Below are 25417 nucleotides of genomic sequence, written 5' to 3'. Positions count from 1 at the left end.
TGATAATTCAACTATATAAAGTAATGCATGTCTCAACAAATTCAGCTGTTCAAATGCATTTGTTCAAAAACTGAAGCAGAATATTTTTCCCCACAACAAACTTTACACCTTGACCATATTTTTAAAATAATATAGAAAACTTATTATCAGTAGCAGAGTAGTGTCCTTTTTTAGTAAAGAAAATTATTAAGAGCACATTATACTGGGGAGAAATGATGGTGAAGTCATTTAGCAGGAGTTCTGCTAACAGAAACGACTCCTACCCACCTCAGAACCAAGAATAAATGGGGCTAATATCATGGGAGAATTGTCATTTAGTTACAAAAAATTGCAAATAATACATACTAAACACACTGTGTACCCTTGTTACACATATTCTTAACCTCCATTCTTATTTTCCCATTCATTAAAGTGCAAAATAAATTGATCTCAAGTCAGACTCATGAAAAGTGGGACTGAACTGTATAACAGCCTAAGAAAAGTGACTATGATATATGCTTTGTCTTATTAGATATAAGAAAACAAAGAATTTTCTCTATATAGTTTATATATTATTATATTAATTACTTTTGTTTCTAGTGAGTGGAGAAGCTAAGCATTGAGATCCATAAAATCCTTTATTTTCTTTCTTTGAAAGTTTTACAACTCTTCCCAAACCCTGCATCATTGTTTTACCCTTTGATAATAAAAGTCTTTCTGCACTAGTAGAGAAACACAAAAGGCAGAGATATTCCTAGAATCCACAACTGTCCATGCGACAGGACTATTTCAATAGTATGAAGAAATAACCCAGAGAATAACCGGGATTGTGACTGAACTTGAAACTCTGGGACCCAAGGGCTACTTGAAAGAATCGGGGATATTAAGCCACAGATCTAAAAACGCTGGAAGAACATGAAAACTCTCTGCCTCTCAGATCTAATATAATGAATAAATGAGATTCTGCATACAAAACAACACAGTGCCTGGTATCAGTCAATGACCATCAGCTAGGGTCTTAGTCAGTTTGGGCTGCTATAACAAAATATCATAGGCTGGGTGGCTTCTACAACAAATATGTATTTCTTGCAGTTCCAGAGGCTGGGAAGTCCAAGATAAAGGTGTTAGCAGTTTCACTGTCTGGTAAGGGTTTATTTTATGATTTGTAGATGGCAGCCTTCTTGCTATGTCCTCACACAGGAGAGAGAGAGCTTGTGTCTGTTCCTCTTTTTATAAGCGCATTAATCTCATCATGAAGGCCTCATCCTTATGACCTATTCTAACCTACATTTCCTCCCAGAGGCCACACCTCCAAATACAATAACATTGAGAATAAGGGCATTAACATAAGAATTTTGGAGAAATACAAACATTCAGTCCATATTAGCTATTTCTTAGTGACAAGTGCACTCTGCTTTGGTGAGGTTAAGCTCCTTCCTGGAGCTGTGACTATTGCCAGCAGGGTACACCTTGTGGGAGAGCTGATACCTCCTCCACCGCAGTAGTGGAGACCTCAGTAGGCTTCTCTTCAGGGATGCTGAAGTAGTCATAATCCCTGCCACAAGGGCCACCAGGCCTGAGGAGATCAAGGCCTTCTGGGCACAAAAGAGGCTGAGTATTGGTGGAGGTGAGAGAAGACAAGCAGGTGTTTGCAATACCATAGAGATACTTTTGAAAATAAATTGGTTCACAATTTTTGCATTGCATTTTCAAAATTAATTCAATTCTTTGTTGATAATCAATCGATTGTTGATCATCATAAATTAAGCAGAATTATTGCTCTCTCAGCACCTCTATTGACCTTCTATATACTTAATATAGGAAGTCAATATTTAGAGGCAGTCTTCACACAATTATGACATAATGTTAAGTGAAAAAGTCAAATATAGAAGTAGATCTGCACTATCATAATGGTAGGAATTTATTTACACCTACGGACAAAAACTATAAGAAAACACAAGCTTTAAAATGTATTATGTTAGCACGGTGTGAATGTGAGTCAACTACTTTTCATCTTAATTTTGTTCCTCTAATATTATGAAATATGCATTAATGTATGTAATTAATATCTCATGTATCTTTTGATTTGTTTTGAAACTTTTGATTTAAATACTTGAGCCTTGTATTTACTCTTACCTTTGGGAAAAATACAATAAATTTTTAATAATTCTATTTCAAAGGGGCCAGGAGAAAGCATACAAAATGAAAGGCATATTTTACAGTTATTCTGAGGAAAATTAAGTAATAATTTACATATGCATAGCAACAAATATATACAATCTACATTTTAATAGAACCAACATTGAAAGTCTTTGCCAAGCATATCATTCTTATCATACCTTTTGAGATAGAAAACTCAAAAGGTTAACACTGTTTAGGCATAAGATCAAATCTTGATCTTGCACTATTATTGTTATATGACATGATACATGTTTCTTCTTTTAACTTCATATTCCTTTTTTGTAAAATTTGAGTGATAACACCTTCCTCATTGGGTGCTTCAAGGTTTAAGAATTGAGAAAAATGTTTCAATCCACCACAGGGATGAATTTTGGTTTGGATATATTTATTTTGGTTTGGATATATATATATAAATTTTGGTTTGGATATATTTATTTTAAGTTGCCTTTAAGATGCCCGTGTACAAAGGTGAAGATAGGAATGACGATAGTTCAAAGGAAAGGACTAAGTAAACCGCATAATCCTAATAAGACATTAGATTCAGTTTATGTCACTAAAATGATTATATCCCCTTCAACAACAGTGTATAATTCATTAGAAAGACAATATTGAGTGCTAATATATGAGCAATATTATTCCCATATTATCAGTTTTCAAAGTATTCCTGAGCTTATGTTTTATTTTAAATATGAAATACTTCTCTATCTATATATATGTATTCATATGACTCATATGCTTGCTTTACAGGGGTCCTAAATTTCCTGATTGAGTAATTCAACACTTGGAATCAATATATGCAGCAGTAATTCAAATATTGGCCTGAGAAAAAAAACTCCACGTCTAGTGGTCTTGACTATGTCCATTATGTTTTCAGTTCCATCACAGGTCCTTCAGATGCAGAAAGCTATGCATTTCCAATTTTTCTCTTGTCTACCCAATAAGAGATGTCTAATCTTGTAAGGGTAGTGACTTGAAATATACTATGGTCTTGGAGAACAAGCAATTAACTAGATTTTATGGAGCCCTTCAGCCAATTGTAACACTTCTTTTTTAAACATACTTTTCTTATTTTTGAATGCTCCCCTAGCTGGGTCTCCAAAGTCAGTCATTTCACCTCTTGTCTGTGCAGATCACCAAGCAGTGTGTTGTTCATGTTGATGCTTTTCGGAGCAGAGATCATGAGCTTCAGTGATGATATTTGATTTAAATTTTTCTATTACCCTATAGCCATTCTGTTTACTTATTTTGCTCTTATTTATATGATCTGCTTTGCTACATTAGATGTATTTATCCTCACTTTCATTTTTCAGAAAAGTGGTGAACTAAAAATTGTATGTCTATTTTTCAAAAGATGGATATCTTAATGTAATAAAAATTATTATTTTAACACAATAGATAAACATTAGTATGAAGACTCTGTCAGATCAGGCTTTTTAAAAAATGAAACAATGTGTGATTAGTAACAAGAGTTTTCTGAGTGAACCACTTTTGACATCTTTAATTAAAACCTGAAAGAATTTGAGAACCAAATTTTTTCCTACTCTTTTCAGTTAACTAAGGATTGAGGTGGACAACGAGAAACGTAATTTCTCCAAAATACATCTGGTAAAAGGTTTTTTAAAATACAGATCCTTAATTTTACATATCAGCAAGTTATTGATCTATTGTTGGACAAAATCCTACCTTATAAAGCTCTTAGTGCTAACTGGGAAAGCTTCCTCGTGCCATGGACGTTCTACTGAAAACTTATGCACTTTGAAGGTAAGGAGATGTGGGGCTGGGCGTGCTTAATCACAAAAGAATTGTCTTCCCTAAGTTTGGCAATTAAATTTATCAGGTATTATCTCTATATGAGGAGGCTATTTTACAAATAGTCACATTCTATTTTTTAAGTTTATCATTTTCAAATGTTGGATTTTCTTGAAATGACATTTTATAAACATAAATGTGGCTGTCTCGAGTGTCTCTAAATATTTTTCTGGTTTCACTTAGTACACTCTGTGTCATCACACATTTACCTGTCCCGTTTCATTGTCACCTCTAACACATTATTTGACCCATAGTATCTGATTGATCTATATGAAACAGATGTTTTTGCAGGTCAAAATATGGCCAAATGTTTTAAATGAATGTCTAGTCCTTATGATTTTTTCATTTTAAGAATATAAGTTTATCAAATATGCTACGTGAAAAATTTTAAAGCAGCTTGCTTTATGCAGAATTTAAAAGATAGATATTAGAAGGTATAGATACAGAGATAGAAGTATAACACAATAATATAAAATTTTCAGCTCATCTTAAAACTATGCACAGGGCTTTTTACTAAAGCTGAGAATGGACATTTAAAACATACTTCAATTCACAAAAATCAAAGACTTCTTAGTGTTAGAAGTGACCTTGGATATCATACTTAGTCTACTTTTTCAGAACAGGATACTTCTTACAATGAAGCACTCACTAACACCATGTAATTCAGAGTCGGAAATCTTTTTATCATGCTGAGCTGAAATACCTTTCTGACAGCTACTCTTGGTCCACAGGCTATTCTTTGGAGCAACACATACCTATTCTAATCCGTCTTCCACATGACAGTCCTTTTAAACATCTGAGAAAATACATATTGTGACTGTCTAAATCTGCTTCTTTCTTGAGTACACATCCTCAGTTTCTTTCATCAGTTCCCAGGTGATAAAGATTTGTCATCCCGCCTCTCTTTCCAGCCACCTGCAGCTTGCTAATGCCTCTCTTCCAGATGAGGCCTGACGAGAAAAGAGCACAATGACACTGCAGCACCCTCTGTTCTGGATCCAAGCTTCACAACTATTGAATGATAGCAATCTAATGCTCCCTTTCCGCTTTACAAAATTTTGTCTTTTGTTTTGTTTTTTGGTTTTGTATATCTGTATTTTTTAAATCTGCCAACAAATGACCACGATTGAAGTTATTTTCTACACAGACTCAGTAATATTATTAATGTCTCAGCTAGAACAACACCTTATGCTTGTCTGGTTCTAATTAGTTGTATCCAAGGATTTTTTTATAGTCCTAAAAATAAACAGTATAATAACAATTGAATTTTGGCACTAATATCCATCTGCTTTTTCTCGTTCTTTCGTTCTCTTTTTTTTTCAGATGAACTCTCCGTCTGTTGCCCAAGTTGGCGTGCAGTGGTAGTATCACCGCAACCTCCATCTCCTGGGATCCTGCCCACCTTAACTGCTTAGCTGGGATCACAGGCACGTACCACCACGCCTTGCTTTTTTTTTGTTGTTTTTTTTGAGAAGCGCAGTTTCACCATTTCGCCCTCGTTGATTTCGAACTCCTGGACTCAAGTGATCTGCCGACCTCGGCCTCCCAAACTGTTGCGTGAGCCACCATGCATGTTTGCCTGCTTCTTAAATAATAAAATGACACTATTTCAAATTTTATAAAAAATAAATAATTTTTAACATGATTGTCTTACTTTGTTTTATGTTATAGGTAAAAGCGCTGGCATTTATCATTGTAGCATTGATTCAGTTTTCCCATATATGTCCCTCTCCTCACACAGCTGTCTCTGAATAAAGTTATGAGAAATAGCTTGTAGCAATGAGTCAAATTACACACACTAAATTGCAATTTTTTAAATATTTTAAATTATGTAAAATCTTATTTACAAATAGCAAGTAAAATGTTTGCTTCTGATATTTGACTATTTTTTCCATATCATTCTGATACTAATACTTTTTCTTAAATATGGAAAGATCAGCATGACAAATAATCACTGATTTATTACTAGATATGTTAGATAGCTTACTATTTTATTAAGCAGGCCAAGATGCTCTTGAACCAAGTTTAAATTATAATTTTTAATTCAAATCTGGATTATTGTAGTGATTCCTCCTTGGATGCTAATTACACCAGTGATTTCTTCACTATTTTTGTTCTCTCACAGTACTTTTCTTCTGCCGTGGTTTGTCATTTAATTTTTCTTGAATTGCAAATGTGAGAAACTGGACTCAAGGCATATTCATGAAGGTTTCTATCACTGGAATTTTGTCTCCTCAGTAACTTAATAGAGACTGATTAAGGACCTTCAAGTAAAAAACGTTCTTGTAAGGTAAAATATAACCTTTAAGTTTTTCCTTTTTCTTTTCTTTTCCACTTTTTATTGTTTGTAGATAATATATTTCCCCTTTCACAAAGAGTACAAGACACATGACTTACTGATCATGGCACATTCCACTGATTTCCACAGTGATCCAGTTTAGTAAATATTCTGATTATTCCAATTTTACAGGTGAAGAACCTGAGAAAAGTTTGCTCCAAATCATGCAGTTTGAATTACTAGAGTTGGGATTCAAATTAATGCTTCCTGATGACAAATTCCATATAATTTCATACTTGCAGACTACCTCTAAGTTTTAATGCTTCAATAAGGCATTCTGTGAAACTATTGAAATAATATAAAATGAGATTATAAATGTAAACTATTTGTATTCACATGTAGTTAGCCTGAAAACAAATTCCAAATATTTCATTTAGGGAAATTTGTATTTTGTTTGTAATACATATTTATGACTATTTAAAATAAATATTCAATGTTTTATTTATCATAATACTAGCAGTTAAATCATTTCCGTTTGCTATGATTATTCATTAGAATAAACATACTTTCATAGAGAAGCCTCCCTTCCAGTTACAAGATGGTATTGAATTCTTGTTTCATCTCTTGTTAGGCTTTTATCTAATTTACAAAAGGTACAAGATGCAAATATAATAATAAAACTTGCCAGCAAATGCTTTATAAGACATCAAGTATTTCAATCACCCAAAAGTATGACCTTTAATGAATTATTGTTTAACCAGGCAGTTCAAAATAGGGGAGACTTAGAGAAGCAGCAGAAGCAAGCAGAAAAGTTTATTTAAAATATTGGCAGGTAGCAGTCTGAAAATACAATTTCTTTTTTTTTTTTTTTTTTTTTTTTTTTTGAGACAGAGTCTTGCTCTGTCGCCCGAGCTGGAGTGCAGTGGCGGGATCTCAGCTCACTGCCAGCTCCGCCTCCCGGGTTTACGCCATTCTCCTGCCTCAGACTCCGGAGTAGCTGGGACTACAGGCCCCCGCCACCTCGCCCGGCTAGTTTTTTGTATTTTTTAGTAGAGACGGGGTTTCACCGTGTTAGCCAGGATGGTCTCGATCTCCTGACCTCGTGATCCGCCCGTCTCGGCCTCCCAAAGTGCTGGGATTACAGGCTTGAGCCACCGCGCCCGGCCTGAAAATACAATTTCTAAGGAAAGCAATGGAATTATATTTTGTGGTCATAAATATGTTTAATGTAGATTTATGTAATTGTAATATCATAGCTTTTGCAATTAATTGTTTACTTTCATTACATTATTTTATATAATTATTTTTATGATTGTTTCTATTAGTAATTGTTGCTTTAGAGAAAAATCTATCTGTACTTACTTTCTTTTTTTTCTCCTACTATTTGATCTCAAATGCACTTAGACCAGGCTTTCAGTTCCACCATAACTTCCACGCCATTGCAAAAGCTCTTAGCAAGTAACAGTAACACCAAAACAAATAAAAAATCACTCCTAAATTCTTATCTAACCAATAACAGCGTTTGTCATGGCTTTTCACTTCCTCCTTAAATCTTTACAATCTACATCACCATTCTTCACTTGTTCTTTCAATCTCTGTAGGTGCTCCTTCTCAGGTCTTTCCCCCCACCCACATCCCGCCCCTAATTATCCACATCTCTGTAATCTGTTTTGGTCCACATAATCCTTACTTTTCCTGTCTTCTTTTAGAGTATTGTCAGACACACCAGTGCAGACTTTCAATTTTATATCTCCAGTCAACTCAGCTTTCTTATACTCCAAATTTGCATGTCCTGCTGACTATTTTACATCTTTGCTAGTATATCAAATATGCACCCACACCTGTCTGGAAATGATCTCCTTAATCTTCCCATCCCAAAACTACTTTCTCTGACACTTCCCCAATCTCAATAAGAAGAATCTTTTTTCTAGTTGTCTGGGCAACTCCCACCCTCTAGTTCCTATAGAACAAAATACTGGGATCATCCTTTATGCTTTCCCTTTTCTTACATGTCATATCTAATCGAACAATAATTGCTTAAAATGTAAATTAAAACACGACATTGCTCGATTCAAAACTCTCCAGCAGCTTGCTATCTACCCTTACAGAGGGTGGAAACCAAAGTCCACACAATTTCTCACATTGATGTATTTTTTTTTTCCAAAAAATGATTTTGGTTTTATCCCACCAGCTCTCTGATCTCACTTTTTTCACTCTCCATCTCACTCTTCTCTACTCCAATCAAAAACATTCTTGCTTCAGGGCATTTTCTTTTTTCTTTCTTTCTTCTTTCTTTTTTTTTTTTTTTTTTTTTTGCCCCAAGTCTCGCTCTGTTGCCCAGGCTGGAGTGCAGTGGCGTGATCTCGGCTCACAGCAAGCTCCGCCTCCCGGATTCAAGTCATTCTCCTGACTCAGCCTCCCGAGTAGCTGGGACTACAGGCGCCCGCCACCATGCCCGGCTAAGTTTTTTGTGTTTTTTTTTTTAGTAGAGATGGGGTTTCACCGTGTTAGCCAGGATGGTCTCGATCTCCTGACCTCGTGATCCACCCGCCTAGGCCTCCCAAAGTGCTGGGATTACAGGCGTGAGCCACTGTGCCTGGCCACTTCATGACATTTTCACTTGATGTCCTTTCTGTCACCAAAAAAATCCACATGACTGTCACCCTTACATTTTTTATGCCTCAGAGTAAACACTGCCTCAGCAAAAACGTCTTCCAGAATCTCCCAGAAAAACGAAAGCAAAAAATCACCCAACCATAACATTCTCTATCCCTTTAACTTAGATTTATTTCTGCCAAGACATTCATCACTTCAAAATATTGTACATTTTAATTTATTCATTAATATCTTCATTTTCATACTAGAAAGTGAATTTCAAAAGGATAACTTTTTTTTTAATTTTAATGTTTTCACTTTTAATTTTTGTAGGTAGATAGTAGGTGTATACATTTATGGAGTACATAAGATGTTTTCATGTAGGCATGCAATGTGAAATAGGCACATCATAGAGATGGGGTATCCATCCCCTCAGCATTTATCTATAGGGATAAGGATTAATAAAATGATTCATGGCTATATTTCTAGTTCACTCATAATGGGCACTATATATATATGTATATATACACACATATGTATATTTCACAGATATATATATGTGTGAATGAACAAAATACATAAAATTGATTAAGCACCAACAAAACTCCTAGAAAATTAGAAAAAAGGTGTTATAATGATTTTCATAGATTATTTATTTAACACATTTTATAACAAAAGTTGACACAAATTACATAAATATAAATAAAATAAGCAAATACAATAAATGAGCATATACAAATAGAGAAAATACAAATAAGAAAAGAAAATGGAAGATATCATAAAACCTAGTACAGTTTCTTGGCTCCCATTTTGGCTTTAATTTGATTTTACATCAGCCAAAGCAGAATGAAATACTATAAATGACATTATTTTACAGAATCAGGGAGATTAAAATAAATACCCACCCCAGTTCTCACTGAATATTAAAAATAGCAACAAAATAAAATTAAACAGCAACAAAACAAGTTATCCCCAAAATGAACAACGATTCTCTGTCGTAGGAAAAAAGAGACATTCTCCACCTCTCATTCCATCCCAACCCCCTAATGGAACCCTGTCAGACATGGTGGACACCATGCCCTACTCATTCTTGTGATTTGAATATTACCAAATCTTATTATGTCTCTCAATACAAATAAATAGCAAAGACTAAAATGCAATTCAATAAAAGCAGTTTTATGAACTAAAAATAATGAGATTCAAGTATAGAGCTGTTTGATCAGGCTGGGTGGAAAGATGAGTAAGTCAAACATTTTTAAATGAGTAGATATTATGTAGCAGATAGTTCATTGTGTTGCATATTTAAAGATGCTTTGTGTTCATAACAGTATACAATTAACACCTACTTATAATACTAATGTAAATGGAAGGAACCACTTTCAAAAAAACATATATAGAAAAATCAATTTTCTATTTCATGGCAATTTAATTTTTACAAATAAGTTTATGAATTTAAACTATAGCATGTAATATGGCATATCACACTCTGAAATATCCTATAGTTGAATAGTTTTTCCATTTTAATGTGATAGTAGTCATTTCAATAGTAAAGAAAACATTTAGTACAGATTTATTCTGTTTTGATTTTTTAAACTTTTATAAAACATAGAAATAACTACTGATATTATACTTTCAATATTCTAAAAAAAGACTTCTTATGCATTTTTTTCTTTGAATAGCCTCAAGTGGAAAATAATAGATAGTCCCAGAAAAATATATAACTTACTATTTGACTGTAATATTTATAAATTAAGTTAAATTCCACAGCTACAACATGTTTTTCAAAAGTCTCTTCTAAGATTATGCTTATCTTCATTTCACATACACCTTAATATTAGGAAAAAAGTGAATGGACTGTCCCTTCTCTGACAAGATATAGAGAAAAATTATTAAGAAATACACTGATTCCCCTTCTAGCTTCAAAAGGTATGAAGAAATAAATTCTTGTTAAAGTTCTTTAGAACATGGTAATTTGTAAAAAAAAAAAATCTGTACCCTAAGCATGTTTCCCTTTTACTATTGTGAATTGTCATGCTGTCACAGTGATCTTCTTTCTATATCCACTGTTTAGTAAACATTTTAGCTCTTACTGTTTTTTTTTTTTTTTTTTTTGAGATGGAGTCTCACTCTGTCACCCAGGCTGGAGTGCAATGGCGCGGTCTAGGCCCACCACAACCTCTGCCTCCTGGGGTCAAGCGATTCTCCTGCCTCAGCCTCCCAAGTAGCTGGGATTATAGGCACCCACCACGACCGGCTAATTATTGTATTTTTAGTAGAGATGGAGTCTCACCATGATGGCCGGGCTGGTCTGAAACTCCTGACCTCAGGTAATCCTCCCGCCTTAGCCTCCCAAAATGCTAGGATTACGGGAATGAGCCACCGCACCCGGCTTAGTTCTTATTCTTGTCTAGTTTATAAGACACTAAGAAAATTGTGGAATAAATAGAAAAAAAGTCACTTTTATTTCACAATAAAGATAATTAGTATTAGAAATGTAAGACAAATCGTAAAATAAATGCTACTTAAGGAATTCCACAACCGATTATTTATTTCCTGTATGGCATACCTGTTTGAGGCCATGTCGTTCAAGCAACTCAGAGTGCACAAATTATATACCCTTAGGTTGTTTATCCAAGCTGTAAGCTCATCACACAAAAAAGTGAAACATTCTCTTAACCAATTTATTTTGACAATTTTATACCTAATAGCTAATTTAATTGATATTTTTGACTGAACTTTCCTAGTGTTAGAGGAACTAGTTACAATAATGTAGTTGACATTTATTGAATTTACTACTGTGTACAAACATACCCCACCAATAAATTAAAGGTTAAATCAACAATCTAAGAACAAAAAGTTATTATTATTTTTTATTTTTTCCCAAAAATAAGGTTAGGGTGAAGAAGGCTCAAACATTTCCTGAAGAAATCTCTTGTAGGATTCCCTGTGTTTCCAGGGAATCTGACTATATTTACACTTCAGTAGCAGATGCTATTAATGCTCCAGTCCGCAATGGTGAATCAGTCCTCCTGCAGGCACAGATGACTGTTCCTGCATTCATTGTGCCATCTGGAGAGTCTGAGTCTCATGGCTGCTTCTCTGCCTCAAGATTTTCTCTAGCACCATGGGGGCTTGTTCAACCAAGTACAGGGCAGCTTGAAAGGGATCTGAGTTTTAACAGCCCTAAAGTCAACCCTCACCCATGAGCCTAATTAGGAATACATTTACCTCAGCTTTCCATCTATCATTGTGAAAATTCTGAGGTGTGTTTTGTATGAAACCTCAGAGGGAAGATATACAAGAAGCTGGAGCAAGATGAAGCTCCAAATACTTGCACGTGTGGACCTGCTCATTATTATGTCCTTTCTCGACTTTTCTCCATTCTCTATCTTGTTTTCCCCACTCTCTCACTTCTGCTTGCTTCCTCAGATCACCTCCTGTTAAACTATTTTCAGTGTATGCCTAAAGGAAACCCAGACTAAAGCAACTTCCAAAAACAATCTGGAAACTTTATTATAAAAAATATCTAGAATTTTTAGCATGGGCACCATATAGGTAACATGACTCCAGAGAACTTATGTTTTCATAAGTAGGATTAAAAGATTGAAGATTTCTGTGTGGCAGAAGAGAGATGTGGCTAAAGAAACAGAGACTTCAGAACAAGATTGCATAGGTTTGAAACCCCCTCAACTAGTTAATTCTTGATCTCTCTGCTTTAAATTCCTAGAGATATTAATAAGCTTGAACTAGTAAGTTGCTGTGAGAATAGCTTCTGATACTGCACAAATGCTGAATATTTGCTATTGCTGTTATTATAGGTTTTACCAATTTGGACTACAAGCAGTGGTTGAAACAGCTCTCATGCTATTGAATATGATTTCCAAGGAAGTATTGCTGAGGAATACACTGAAAGTCCATTATTGTTTCAATTATGTCTATTTGGCTTTGCTGATAGTTAGGGTGAGGGCCAGAAAGTCAAATAACACCTACTGAAATCAGACAACACAGAAACAATGTGTATTAGAACTATATTTCATGTTTTATTAAAAAGAAAATAACCCAGTTTATACAAACCTTCAAATTTAAAGATGATATTGGCATATACAAGTGTGACAACATAGGTCAGCACATGAATAATTTTTAATCAAAATATTAGTTTCACATTCACACTTGGAGCTATGATTTATTATGTTGGAACTATGTGTGCTTTTCATGAAATTTTAAACTTCAGGACAGAATTCTACTTTTAAGCAAACTAAATAAATCTATTTTGGATTGTAGTGATATTTGCTTGATTTGGTACTTCTATTAGTAGTTTTCAATATTCTGGAATTCTAGTCAACATTGAGGTGTGTATCTATATGTTCTAAAGTCCTTTCTTCTGTTTTGTCTACTCTCTTGTTTACTTCTTATCATAGCTTGAGTAATTGTTGCATGCCTCCAAGAGCCAAAACTGAGAAGCAGGGTTGAAACCAGTACTGTTTGGGCCTAGAGTAAGAGCAAATGGTGTGACTAAGTTTACTATAACTAGAAACGGCATTGAGAGTAGTTCAGGTCTTTGTCACAGACTTTCGTGTCAATGCTACACGGTGCCTCTCTCTTTCAGTTGGGATATGCTGATGCTTCTTCAAGCTGCACAGATGACTTTCATTAGAGATCTTCTAATTCCAAGCATGTAATCATAGTTATTTATGTATGACTTAGAAGAAAAATAATCACTGCCCAGAAGCTCTTGTATAAGTATTTCAAGAACTTTAAAATTCTAGAAGGCTGTGGAATCAACTTTACAGAAGGAAAAAAAAATGCTTAAAGGAAATAACTTTTATATGTTTTCTTCATGTTTCATTGAACTAAGATATGGCTAAGAGATTTATTATAAAAGCTATGTGCTGGATTAGTTATATAAGAGAGATACATTTAATTCTTAATCAGTAATTATATATTAGTACTGAAATCCTTTAGATCAGCCCTATTCAATAGAAATATGCAAGCAACAAATATAAGCCACATACGTAAATATGTTTTATAATAGTAACAATTAAAAAGAAAAAAGGTAGCATTATTTTAAAAAATATATTCTGTTAACCCCAAATATCTAAAATATTATAATTTCTACATGAAATGAACATTATCAATAAAATATTTTACATTTCTTTTTTTCATACTGTGTCTTGGAAACCTGTGTTGTATTTAATTTCATAACACACCTCAATTCAAACTAGTCCCATTTCAAGAGTTCAATAGTCACATGTGGCTAGTAGCTATCTTTATTGGACAGTACAAACTTAATTAACAATATATTAATATTGCTTAGGAAGTGGCTCAGTCCAATACTGTATGTGTGTGTGTGTCTGTGTGTGTATGTAAAGTTTTATTTTGTTTTAAAATGATGCATAATAATTATACATATTTATGGGTAACTGTGTGTTACTTCAATACACTTATGTACTGTATAATATCATGATCAAATTAAGGTAAGTATCACATCCATCACCATACCCTCCCACTTGCTGGCTACTTTATGAACTACTTCAAAGTTTCTTTGCAAGTAGAATTATTTAATATGCTTACAGTTTCCTTAGCTGCTACTACGGGGCTGTCAATTCTCAATTCATTGAATAGTCCTGTGTGTATTTCTAGAGGCCCATCTATCTTCTCACATTCTATTTCTACCCTCTCATGAATTGTGAAGCTAGACAATAAAATTTGTTTGAATTGCTTTCAAAGATGCCTCTGTAGTTGTGAGTAAGAGTCTGAGATGGTTTAAGAGCAAAGAACAGGATTTTTGTCATTCAAGGCTTGTATGTGCTGGTCCTTTTAGTTTTGGTTTTTGTTTAATTTTCAGCTCTTGATTTCATTCTTGATAATTTATATTTTTAATAAAAGGATACAATGCAGTATGTGTGTGTGTGTGTGTGTGTGTGTGTGTGAGAGACAGAGTTGATGAGTTGGTAATCACTATATTTCTACCTATAGTTTTGAGAGTATAGCATTTTTTATCTTCTACCCAAGCAGGTCACCATGAGGACAATAATGCGACAATCCGTTATCATTAACTCTGTTGGAGAGTTTTGAAGACACTAGAGAGAGTTAAATGACCTGGAAAACTCAGTCTATGGGAAAGTCTATTGTATTCATCTCTGTTATTTCCACTGCCATGCATCATTGAAATCTTAGAATATGATTTCCTATAGTGACATATAGACACAACAGAAAATTTTCACGTTCCTTTTAACCCCAAATAAAATCTCAGAGATTTAAAAAATATTTTCTATTCCACATGCTTAGTGTCAAACACATTATTAATACATTATTAAAAGTAATTTTCAGAAAGTAATTATAAAATGTTTAATTATTTTAAGTAATCAACCTATTTGAGAAGCATAGAGATAGCAGGAAATATTCAGTATAATATGGATGTCGTTTGTAGATTAAGTCTATGAAGCTGTGGTCACACTAACTGTTGCAGATTTTCCCCATTCTATAAAGCAAAAAGAACACACGAGAATTTATAGGTATAAGCTACTACAAATTTTAAGCTTATTTCCCTGGAACCTATCTGCTTTATCGTATGTGTAAGTGTAGCCCTAAAAGTCACCTAAATCACGGGTGATCCAAAAATGTGTTTCATTTTTCCCATTTTCAATATAGCAGAAGAAAATTAGGAAAAAAAATGGTTTGAATAGTAAATGTACCAGCTTGCCAAATGTAGCATTAAAATAAAAGCATAGAACTTTTTATAAATGACATTTGCAATCATGGTAATAAAATAGACGACTAAACACTGATCTGGTGCCACAATGTGCAATTTAAAAACTACCAGGGAAGTTTTTTGGACAATTTATTATGCTTTTGACACATGAAATCTTCACTAAAAAGCATATATAGGTCCCAAATTCTAAATTATGAAGCATGAAAATATAGATATTTTAACTGTATTTCCAAAGGAAAAAGAAATACTGTTGTGCCAAGTGAATTATACTATTCATGAAAAAACGTTCCAATATTTGAACCTCTGACTAGCCTCTTAAAATTCAGTAAGGTAAATACTGACACTTGGAAAACACTTAGAGTATAATCTTGGATACTAATAGACTAATTAATTTACCATACATTAGCCACAGGGGTTTTCTACTTCCTAATTTTGACATCTTGTCACTGAGGATAATAGCTCATCACTTGAAGATTACCTAACATTTGTAGAGGCGTGGTTGCCAATTCTCTTTATTTACATTTAACTCTCTCTTTCCCTTAATTGTTGTACACCATAATAGAGTAAAAGAAAAACTTCAATCTGGAGAAATAATTTATAAATAAAACAGGCATATGTATACAATATAAAAATCTGTATTTGTAACTGTAAATATCAGCCATATCAACTGTTACCTATGTTATTTATTCTTCAAATATTAGTTTAAAATGCACTATGTGGAAGATATTATGGGGGCACAGATTGGTATAAGACACAGTACTGAGCTTTAAAAGTATTGTATAGAAAATAAAAGCAGAAGAACAAATATTGATGCTATCTTATTTCATATAAGATGAGACTCAGATATTGTGGAAATAGTAGGATTTGATCTTAATTTTAACATGACAAGTGGAATAAGTGGGAGCATAAGGCATGCCAGATAGGGTTAAAGTATAAACAGATAAATTAGTGAAGAAAAGTAAAATGCGTATTTAGGGATAATGAGTTGTCAAAAATTAGTGGAATATAAATTATTTTGTGAATAATAGTTCTATCAGTTAGCTATTGCTACATAAAAAATCACCCCAAAACTCTATGTTTTAAAACAACAGTAATTTATTATCATTAGCTCATCTTGAGTGGCTGAATGTCAGCTGATTATGGTTGGGTTTGGCTGGGATGTTTCATCTGGGATGACTCTATTCCACATATCTCTTTTTTTTTTTCCTTATTCTCTTGATGACGAAAAAAGAGCAACATGGTTCATGGAAATACGCATTATGTCTTAAAGCCTGACCTCACAGCTAGTATACTATTCCTTTTGTTAATTCAGTTGATCGAAACAGGTCACATGGCTAAACCCAAAGTCAAGAATCAAGTATGTATATTTTATTCCTTTATTAAGAAGAGCTAGAAAGTCAGACACTGAATCTGCAGAGATAGGAAGAGTTAAAAAATTAAATACAACATTGCAATTTACTACAATGATAAACTGCAAACTTGGAAAGTTGATCGACTGCAGATATGTAAAAGTAAGGATTGCTAAATCTTTTCTTTTATTATTATGTTACAGGTAAAAGAGTTATTAAAAGTTTAGGCACCAAGGTGTTTTGTCACAATTGTGTTTTATTTTTCATTTATTTTCCACTATAGTCACCTCTGTCATTTTGTTAACTGCTTTTTGTGGGTCTAAAATACCTTTCTGTATGTTGAGGTAATTAAATTATTACCAATTTCTCCTTTCTAAAATTTAAAGTTCTACCTTTTAAGTCTTACATATCTCTATAGTTATTAGTTTATTTATTACATGGCATTCTGAGAGATCTTATTTTAATTTTTGATGAGTAATGTATTTTACTAGCACAATTTATAGCATAGTCCATTCTTTCTCCACTGGTCTTTAGTATCACATCACTTGTATATCAAGTTTTCATAGAGGCATAAAGTGGTCTCTGAGCTTTCTAGTATCTTCCAAAGGTTACTTCAAGGCTCCACTCTACCCCCAAAACACACTATCTTAATTTTGCTAAATTAACTTTTTGAAGTTAGACCAAAATAAAACCAATTGAGGGAAGATTAACTTCTTGAAAATCGAGTCTTCCCATCTACAAACACAATATATCGCTCCATTTCTATGCATCTCCATAGGCTTTTATATATACATATATATTTGTGTGTGTGTGTGTGTGTATGTGCACGTGTGTGTATGTTTATTTTTAGTCATCTCCTTTATCAAGTTTAGGTCAGAAAAATAAAAATAAAATTTAAGGTATTTTAATTAAAAAGAAATTTAGATATCAACTTATTTTAAACTGTTAGAAGAGCTGAAGAAACAAATGACAGGAAAGACCACTACTAAATCTTAAAATGACTGCAAGTTTTCAAATAGTAGGCCATTGCAGGACTCTAAAACTACCAGCAATTAGCGTGGTTTCCAGCACTGAGGCATATGATACTAAAAAATGCACCTGAGGCCACTGTGGCTGGAAGGAAAATGATAGGACTTCTGCTTCTCTTACATTTTCCCTATCTCTTGTACATCTCCCATTGAGTGGCACCTAATCATGAATCCTGCTGACAGGTGTTTTGAGAAATGCAGTTATCAGAGTCTCTGGCCTTCTAATATTCTGGAGAGCACAAGAATTAGGAAAGAATGCTATGTACTAACCCAAAATCCAGCACAATACTACACTATCATTACTTCCATTATGCATGAGATCTCTTTTTATTCCATTTTCTAATCATTTATGACAGATCAATAGGAATGTATCGTTTTCTATGTTAGTCTTATAACCCCCCCCAAGAGCCCCAGAATGCAAATAAGAATGCCCAAAAGGCTAAATCTATATTTTCTTCCCTTCCTCTCCCTTACTCCCTTTCCTTCCCTCTCTTCCCCCTTGGCTTTCTCTCTCTCTCTCTCCTTCCCTCCCTCCTTTCTTCCTCCTTCCTTCCCTTCCTTCTCCCTTTCCTCCCTTGCTTCCTCCTTGACTCCCTTCTCTCTCCCCTCCCTCCCTTCTTTCCTGCTTTCTTTTATTTCCTTCTTTCCTCCTTTCTTCTCTTCTTTCCTGATGTACTTCTTTCCCCCCTTTTATTTTTTTAAGTCTTACAAGACTTTCAGTAAGTTTCAGTCCACTCAGTGGTTAAAAATGTATGTTGCTCACTCTATCACAATAATAACCATCTGCTAAACACTTTTCAGATGCCAAGTTTTAAATATAAGAGAGAGTGTGTGTGTGTGTGTGTGTGTGTGTCACTGCTTGTATATGTACAGATATAGATAAGATAGATTTTGTGTGAACTTTTTGCACCCTTACAAAAATGAGATAGTATTCACTTTTTATAGTCAAATGGAAGTTGAGGTTTATAAAAATTGAGATACAGCCAAGTTCTTCACTTAGCAAATATTACAGCAGAGAGTCAATCCTAGTTTTAACTTATTTCAAGCCTATAATCTTTCCATTTGTCAGAATTGTCTCAATACATTGAGCAAATGTGACAGTTTCTAAGCAGAAGTCTGTATCTAGTTAAGAATTTGTCTGTCTGGGATTCACTGTACATACTAAGCTTAGTGCAGAGAGACGAACTGAATTTCAGACCCATCACGAAGAGATAGAGCCTTTCTTATGTTGTGGTATAGCCTTGAGCTGTTCAGGTGACTAAGCGTTGAGACTAATAGTTCCATTGTTTGTATGTAAGCAGAGGTGGATGGAAATTTTCTTTTTCTCAAAACTTATTCCAGAAAATAAATATTTCCTCTGTTTCCATGAGTTATTTCCACAATAGGAATATTAAATAAAGGTTAATATTTGCTGAGCAAGTATCATATATGAGGTGTTTTGCATACATTCATATTAACGAAAGTGTTTGCATGTTTTCAACCTGTGGATGCCTTGAATCACACTACCAAAAATTTATGTACTAGAAAGCCTATACGATCTGTTACATTATCACACTAAAATGTATTCCTTATTTTTCTTCCTCTTGCTTTGGGCAAATTCCGCAAAAAACTTCAACTTGGAAAATATTAATTCACCAACATATTTCCTACGGATAGACTGATACCGAAAATAATCCATCGATATCCAACTTGAACCACCTCCTCCCACCACCACAACTGGCAGATAGAGATAAATGCTGTCTAAGAAATTCATGCAAACTCGGATTACAATATTCGTATCAACTGATACATATATTTATTTAAGCCATTCTATTTTGGTTCGTTTTACTAGACTTTTTTTTTTTTTTTTTGATGGAGTTTTGCTCTTGTTGCCCAGTCTGGAGTGCAATGGTGTGATCTTGGCTCAGTGCAACCTCCACCTCCTGGGTTCAAGCAATTCTCCTGCCTCAGCCTCCCGAGTAGCTGGGATTACACACATGCACCACCATGTCCAGCTGATTTTGTATTTTTAGTAGAGACGGGGTTTTTCATGTTGGTCAGGCTGGTCTCAAACTCCCTACCTCAGGTGATCTGCCCATCTCGGTCTTCCAAAGGGCTGGGATTATAGATATGAGCCACCGTGTCCGAACTTACTAGGCATTTTTATACTTCATATAACAAATTTTCCTATAAAACATTTCAAAACAATATTTTCTAAAAGACAAAAAACTATAAGTATGGTTAAAATAAATAACCAATTTTTACAAATGGTAAAACACAGATGTCTATAACAACCACCTCAAAGATTTTACTGTTGAATAACAATTTTGTGTGGAACTGTTCCATCTCCCTTCCTGATGATAAGAAATTACACTTTTCATTCATCTGGACACATGACCCTTGAAAGTTTCTGTGGACACTCTAATTGCTAGGGAATTCTTTCAAGGATTCAGTCAAAACTGTCTCCATCCACCTTCCTTCATTATTTTGTCAATTCTGCCCACACTATAAACATTTTAGCAAGTAGTAGCACTGTTAATTTACACAATACTTATGTAGCAACTAATATGAAAAGTTTTTCTTTTCAAATTTCTATGCAATTGTCAAGAGCTTTAGAGATGAAAATTAGATTTCCTGTTTTTGAAATTCAGAGCATATTCTACTCTTTTCTTATCAACTGTAATACTCTCTAAGAGATGCATACATTGATACTTAGAGGTTTCTTTTCATGAGGTGATGAGAATCCTGGCAATGCTAAAAATCTATAAACCTAGAGCCACTCAGACTCTTCTCTAATGAAATAAAGCTCTTCCTCTTGGAGCTGAGCCAGTGTCTCCTGGATGAGTTCTATAAGTTATTGAGTGAAACATTTCATTCTCAAAGGCTGAACTCAGGACCCCTTTTAATATATATTGCCTCTTATTATGGCAGGAATTGAGTCGGTTATGTCAAGATGAAACTGTCAGTTTTGCAGCTGAATGTTTTCAGTTGCTACAGTGACAGATTAGGTGCAAGTATATGAATGAAATGGCGTTTCATTTAAAGTGACACTGGGAATCTACTCTCATCAGATTCATCAATTCTAATTCACTTACGTCTTTTTGGAGTGCTCAGTTTGTCTCATTTGTTTCAATTGCTTCCTGTTCTACCAATATGCTTTTCAATTAGTTGGAAGGAGCAAAACAAAAATGACATAATAAGAGTGCACTTTGCTCTGCCAAACCTGATTCTACAGGTTCTCTGTGTAGTTAAATACACTCTGCAACCTCAACCTGAAACCTGAATTTATTAATAGATTGACAAAGAGCCTCTTCTAAAAAATTAATTAGACTTCTGTTGAACTACATGAATTTAATACAATTCGTTGGTAATTGATAGAATGCACCAGTTCACAGGTGTCCAAGACATTTACTCTATTCTATTTCCGTCTGCTGATGTGTCCAGTATAAATTCAAATTGCATATCCATCATCCATCTGGAAGTGAGCATTAGATCTGTAACCCTCTTACAAACAGCTGCTGTGATGTGTTCAGTGGTTTGGTTGTCTTTCTTTGAATGTCACAAGCATCATCAACAACTTGTTTCTAACATTACTAAATTCAATGAAAGTGCTTAGATTTAATTTATCTCTAGTATTCACAGATATCTCAGATGTAAAACAAAATTTAGAGTTTGATTTGTTAATGTGTGTCCATGATTATGAGTTAAGAACAAAATGCTTTATAAATAGGAAATAACAGCTTCCAAGATGTTTACATTTACAGACAGAATACAGATTATTATTATTATTTTGTGCATGTAACCTATTCTTAAATCATTCTTATTGTAACAAACAGAACTTTGATGGCAAAATTTGGCTTACAATCTGGCTAATGTTAGAAAATAGCAATGGATTAATTTATATGGAACTCAATTTTTTCCCATGATTTCTGGTTTCACTGTTAGATACTTCCCCTTCCCTTTCTTTATACTTTCTGTTTACATTTTTTTTTTAATGTGGTTGCTTTTCTTCACAAGGTTAATTTAGAGATACCTGGTACAGTTAGGGCCTGCAATCGAAATGACAGACTGGCATGATTTAATGAAATGAATAAAAGACACATGGAATGTAACATTTTCTGCAATGAGCTGCCAAAATTTGAGTGTGGCTAGTAGAAAGTAAAATCAAATACCATGGTAAAACTTTAGACTCCTACACCTTCCAAAAGAATCTCTCTCACACCCACATTTAGTAACTTATCTTCTTTAATGCTAATTTTCAAGCTTGAAGGTACTGAAAGCATGGAGTAGGATGAGAAAACTCCTCTCCTATTTTGAATCAATTAACCTGGATTAACCTAACAAATTAAAGGATAAACATGTGACAGTCTTGAAATTGGGTACACTATTGTCAACATTTTATAAATAAGCAGATTATCATTCTAGAGTCATAGTGTACTGACCTTCTTGACTGATTATTTAAAAAGTACATCAGAAGTATTGTAGTTAAGTAGCACACAATGGATTTAATTCAAGATAGTCTACTGGTACCACTTAGTCATAAATAACAAATGTCTAATGATGTATTTCAAAGTATTTTAGAGTATTCTTTTTAAAGGATTATTATTTACACAATGCCCAGTTTTACTCAAAATAAGTATAATTACTCTTTAGTAATTTCTATTGGTTATGTAAATATATAAGAATGAGGAACTGCTGTGCAAACTGCATAAAAGTCATCTTCCTTCGGGAGATCCCCTTTCCTGGTGGGGATAAGTCTACCTCTCTCCACCCATGACTTCCTACTTATTTAACTTAAGCATTGCCTTAAAATTCAAGCCCATAAAAAAGCACAAAAGCCATCCACTAGCACATTATACATGTCAGTTGAGAAAGATATCATGAAACAGGAGGCTATATCTGAGTATTGTTTTCCTTATTGCTTTCAGCAATTTTATAACACATTCGTTTACTTGCCATCCTCGTATCAAACTAAACAATTAGTAAGGACAAATATTTTACCTTGTTTCACTTTTAATAATATTTGCAGAATATTTATAGGGCATTTATGTTACTGACACAATCAAGGTGTTTTCAATTCAAAGAAAAATCACTGAATTTGAGAAAATAACATATTAAGCTTTAGCATATTCAACAGTTGTTATTAGGAGCTCCATCAAGGATATGTATGAATCTTATTTTTTTTTCAACATTTCTTTCAATTTTATAGGCATTTTAATAAAGATGAACTGTACCTGCTTTCTGAAAACAGGGTCCAAACTATGCTCTTGACAAAGGAACTGGTTTTTGTAAAGTAATCCTTTTGCAGTAGTCATGCAAAAATGATGCTTAGTAGATCTTGAATAGCATTAAATGGCAATGCTTTAAAGACACCTGTTAAGAAAGAATATATAATATTGTGATTACAAATGATCCTTTTTCCAACTTTCCTTGACCAAAACCCATGCTTCTTATTAAATACTTTATATCAATGTTCTATTTAGTTATACATACAAGCACTATACCTTTTACCCATATAAACAAATACTTACAGCTTCTAATGAGGTATATTTATATAGTTGCTTTTTCAGATACATTGTTTTCCTTTATAATTTATATTTAATAATATAACAGAATGTCACTCTAAGCTTACATGGGTTACAGTAACTTAAAATATTTAACACACTAACTTATACCTGCATTCCTGGCTTTTCTTAATTTTTATAAGATAATAATATGAAAATTCTATACTATTCCTAGCATTTGCAATGTTAAATTTATTATCTATTTTATTTAAGAATTTACAATATGCATTTTTCTTAAAAGCTTATATGTGATTTACTTTTTAAAATAAGTTTGAGAATTATGCTGGTGCATATTCCCTGGTGACCTGAAGGAAATTTACATGAACGGGGCCACCTTTATTCTCTTTATTTCTAATGAAGTTCACTGTTTAATGAAATTCTCCATACAATGAAATTTATATTTCTAGTAAATTTAATCTTTGATAGATTTATTGATGTTTTAGCATTGAAAACATAGCATAGCTACCCATACATATATTTCAAGTAGGAATCTAATAACATATTTCTTACAGTTTTCAGCAGTTTTATATCATCTTCCTATACTTGCCATTCTCATATCAAACTAAAAATTTAGTGATGAAAATTATTTTACTGTTTTTCTCTTTAATAATATTTCCAGAATATTTATGAAGCATTTATGTTTATTGACATAATCAAGGTGAGTAAGGAATACAAGTTTTAAACTGTAGATTGATGACTTCAGAGTGATTGAAGGCCGTCAACTGAGATTCCATGTTAATATACTACCAAGAGTCCAGGGAAACCTAAGGTATATATTTCATGATCAGATTGAGAAAAAGTATTTCAATTGCTTGTAGTTGTCACTACCAAAGGGTATTGACCTTTATGATTTCTATTTATATTATTTGGAACTTCAGGAAATTGACATTTTTGTTAAAAAAAAAGTAGTGAAATATCAGCAACTTTAAACATGTCAACCTAAGATTTCCTTTAATCTCAGCTTGCATTTCTGATATCAAGTCTAAATTATAGATATTATTGTAGTATACAAGTTGTGAACAGGAAGAACTTTTTGTCTTCCTTGTTTCCTCCTTCTGTCTCTTCCTCCCTTCCTCTTTCCCTTGCTTTTGTCCCCCTTCCATTTTTCTTCTCCCTTCATTATTTTCTTAATATTGTAATAATTTTACATATCTGCTTTATGCCTTAGTGCACAAAATTAAAAACTAAAAAAGTCAGGCATTTTGCTGAGGTTTACAAACTTAGGTGGAATGATAGTTACTTAAGCAAAAAGCAAGTCTTTATTTTAGGATTTGACAAGTTATTTTTTTTTCATCTTGGACTGTCATTAAGATGGATTTTTTTGGGAGTCAGGTTTTTGTGTTCTTTTTACTGTCATTACTTCTTAGCAATTATACAGTGCACCATTTTTCCCTACAATATGGAAATATTGAGAACATTAAATGAGATAATACACATAAAAAGCTTACCAACATGTCCAGCACATATTGAATAAATAAGAAGTATCATTAGTTATTTTCACATTGCATTATGAACTAACATAGCAAAAGAAAAAAAATTATAATGAACACTGTTGTTGTGGTGATGGTTGTTATTTTCAAATTCCTTCCTCAAGTTTGCTTCTCAGAAGCAAAGCTTTTTCTTGTTGTCTCTGGAATAAATTCATGCTTATCTTTAAGACAGTCATCAAGTTGCCAATGTGTTTCTTCACAGAATTGGAAAAAACTACTTTCAAGTTCATATGGAACCAAAAAAGAGCCTGCATTGCCAAGTCAATCCTAAGTCAAAACAACAAAGCTGGAGGCATCATGCTACCTAACTTCAAACTATACTACAAGGCTACAGTACCCAAAACAGCATGGTAGTGGTACCAAAACAGAGATATAGACCAATGGAACAGAACAGAGCCCTCAGAAATAATACCACACATCTACAACTATCTGATCTTTGACAAACCTGACAAA

General features: G+C 33.6%; 1 protein-coding gene across 2 annotated transcripts in view; it reads right to left on the bottom strand.

Moving 5' to 3' along the window:
* Positions 1-25417, bottom strand: part of CNTN5 (contactin 5) — a 1321567-nt gene that overhangs the window by 996976 nt on the left and 299174 nt on the right. Inside the window, exon 2 of one of the 2 annotated variants that reach the window (XM_011926604.1) lies at positions 23145-23283. The exons of the other annotated variant lie outside the window; for it this stretch is intronic. The gene's annotated coding sequence lies outside the window, so the exon portion shown is untranslated. The remainder of the gene's footprint in view (positions 1-23144; positions 23284-25417) is intronic. 2 annotated transcript variants of the gene reach the window in all.

The sequence above is a fragment of the Colobus angolensis genome, unplaced genomic scaffold (assembly GCF_000951035.1).
Source record: "Colobus angolensis palliatus isolate OR3802 unplaced genomic scaffold, Cang.pa_1.0 Scaffold7, whole genome shotgun sequence".
NCBI lineage: Eukaryota > Metazoa > Chordata > Mammalia > Primates > Cercopithecidae > Colobus > Colobus angolensis.
The sequence above is the reverse complement of the archived record's forward strand: the minus strand, read 5'-3'. Positions and strand labels throughout refer to the sequence as shown.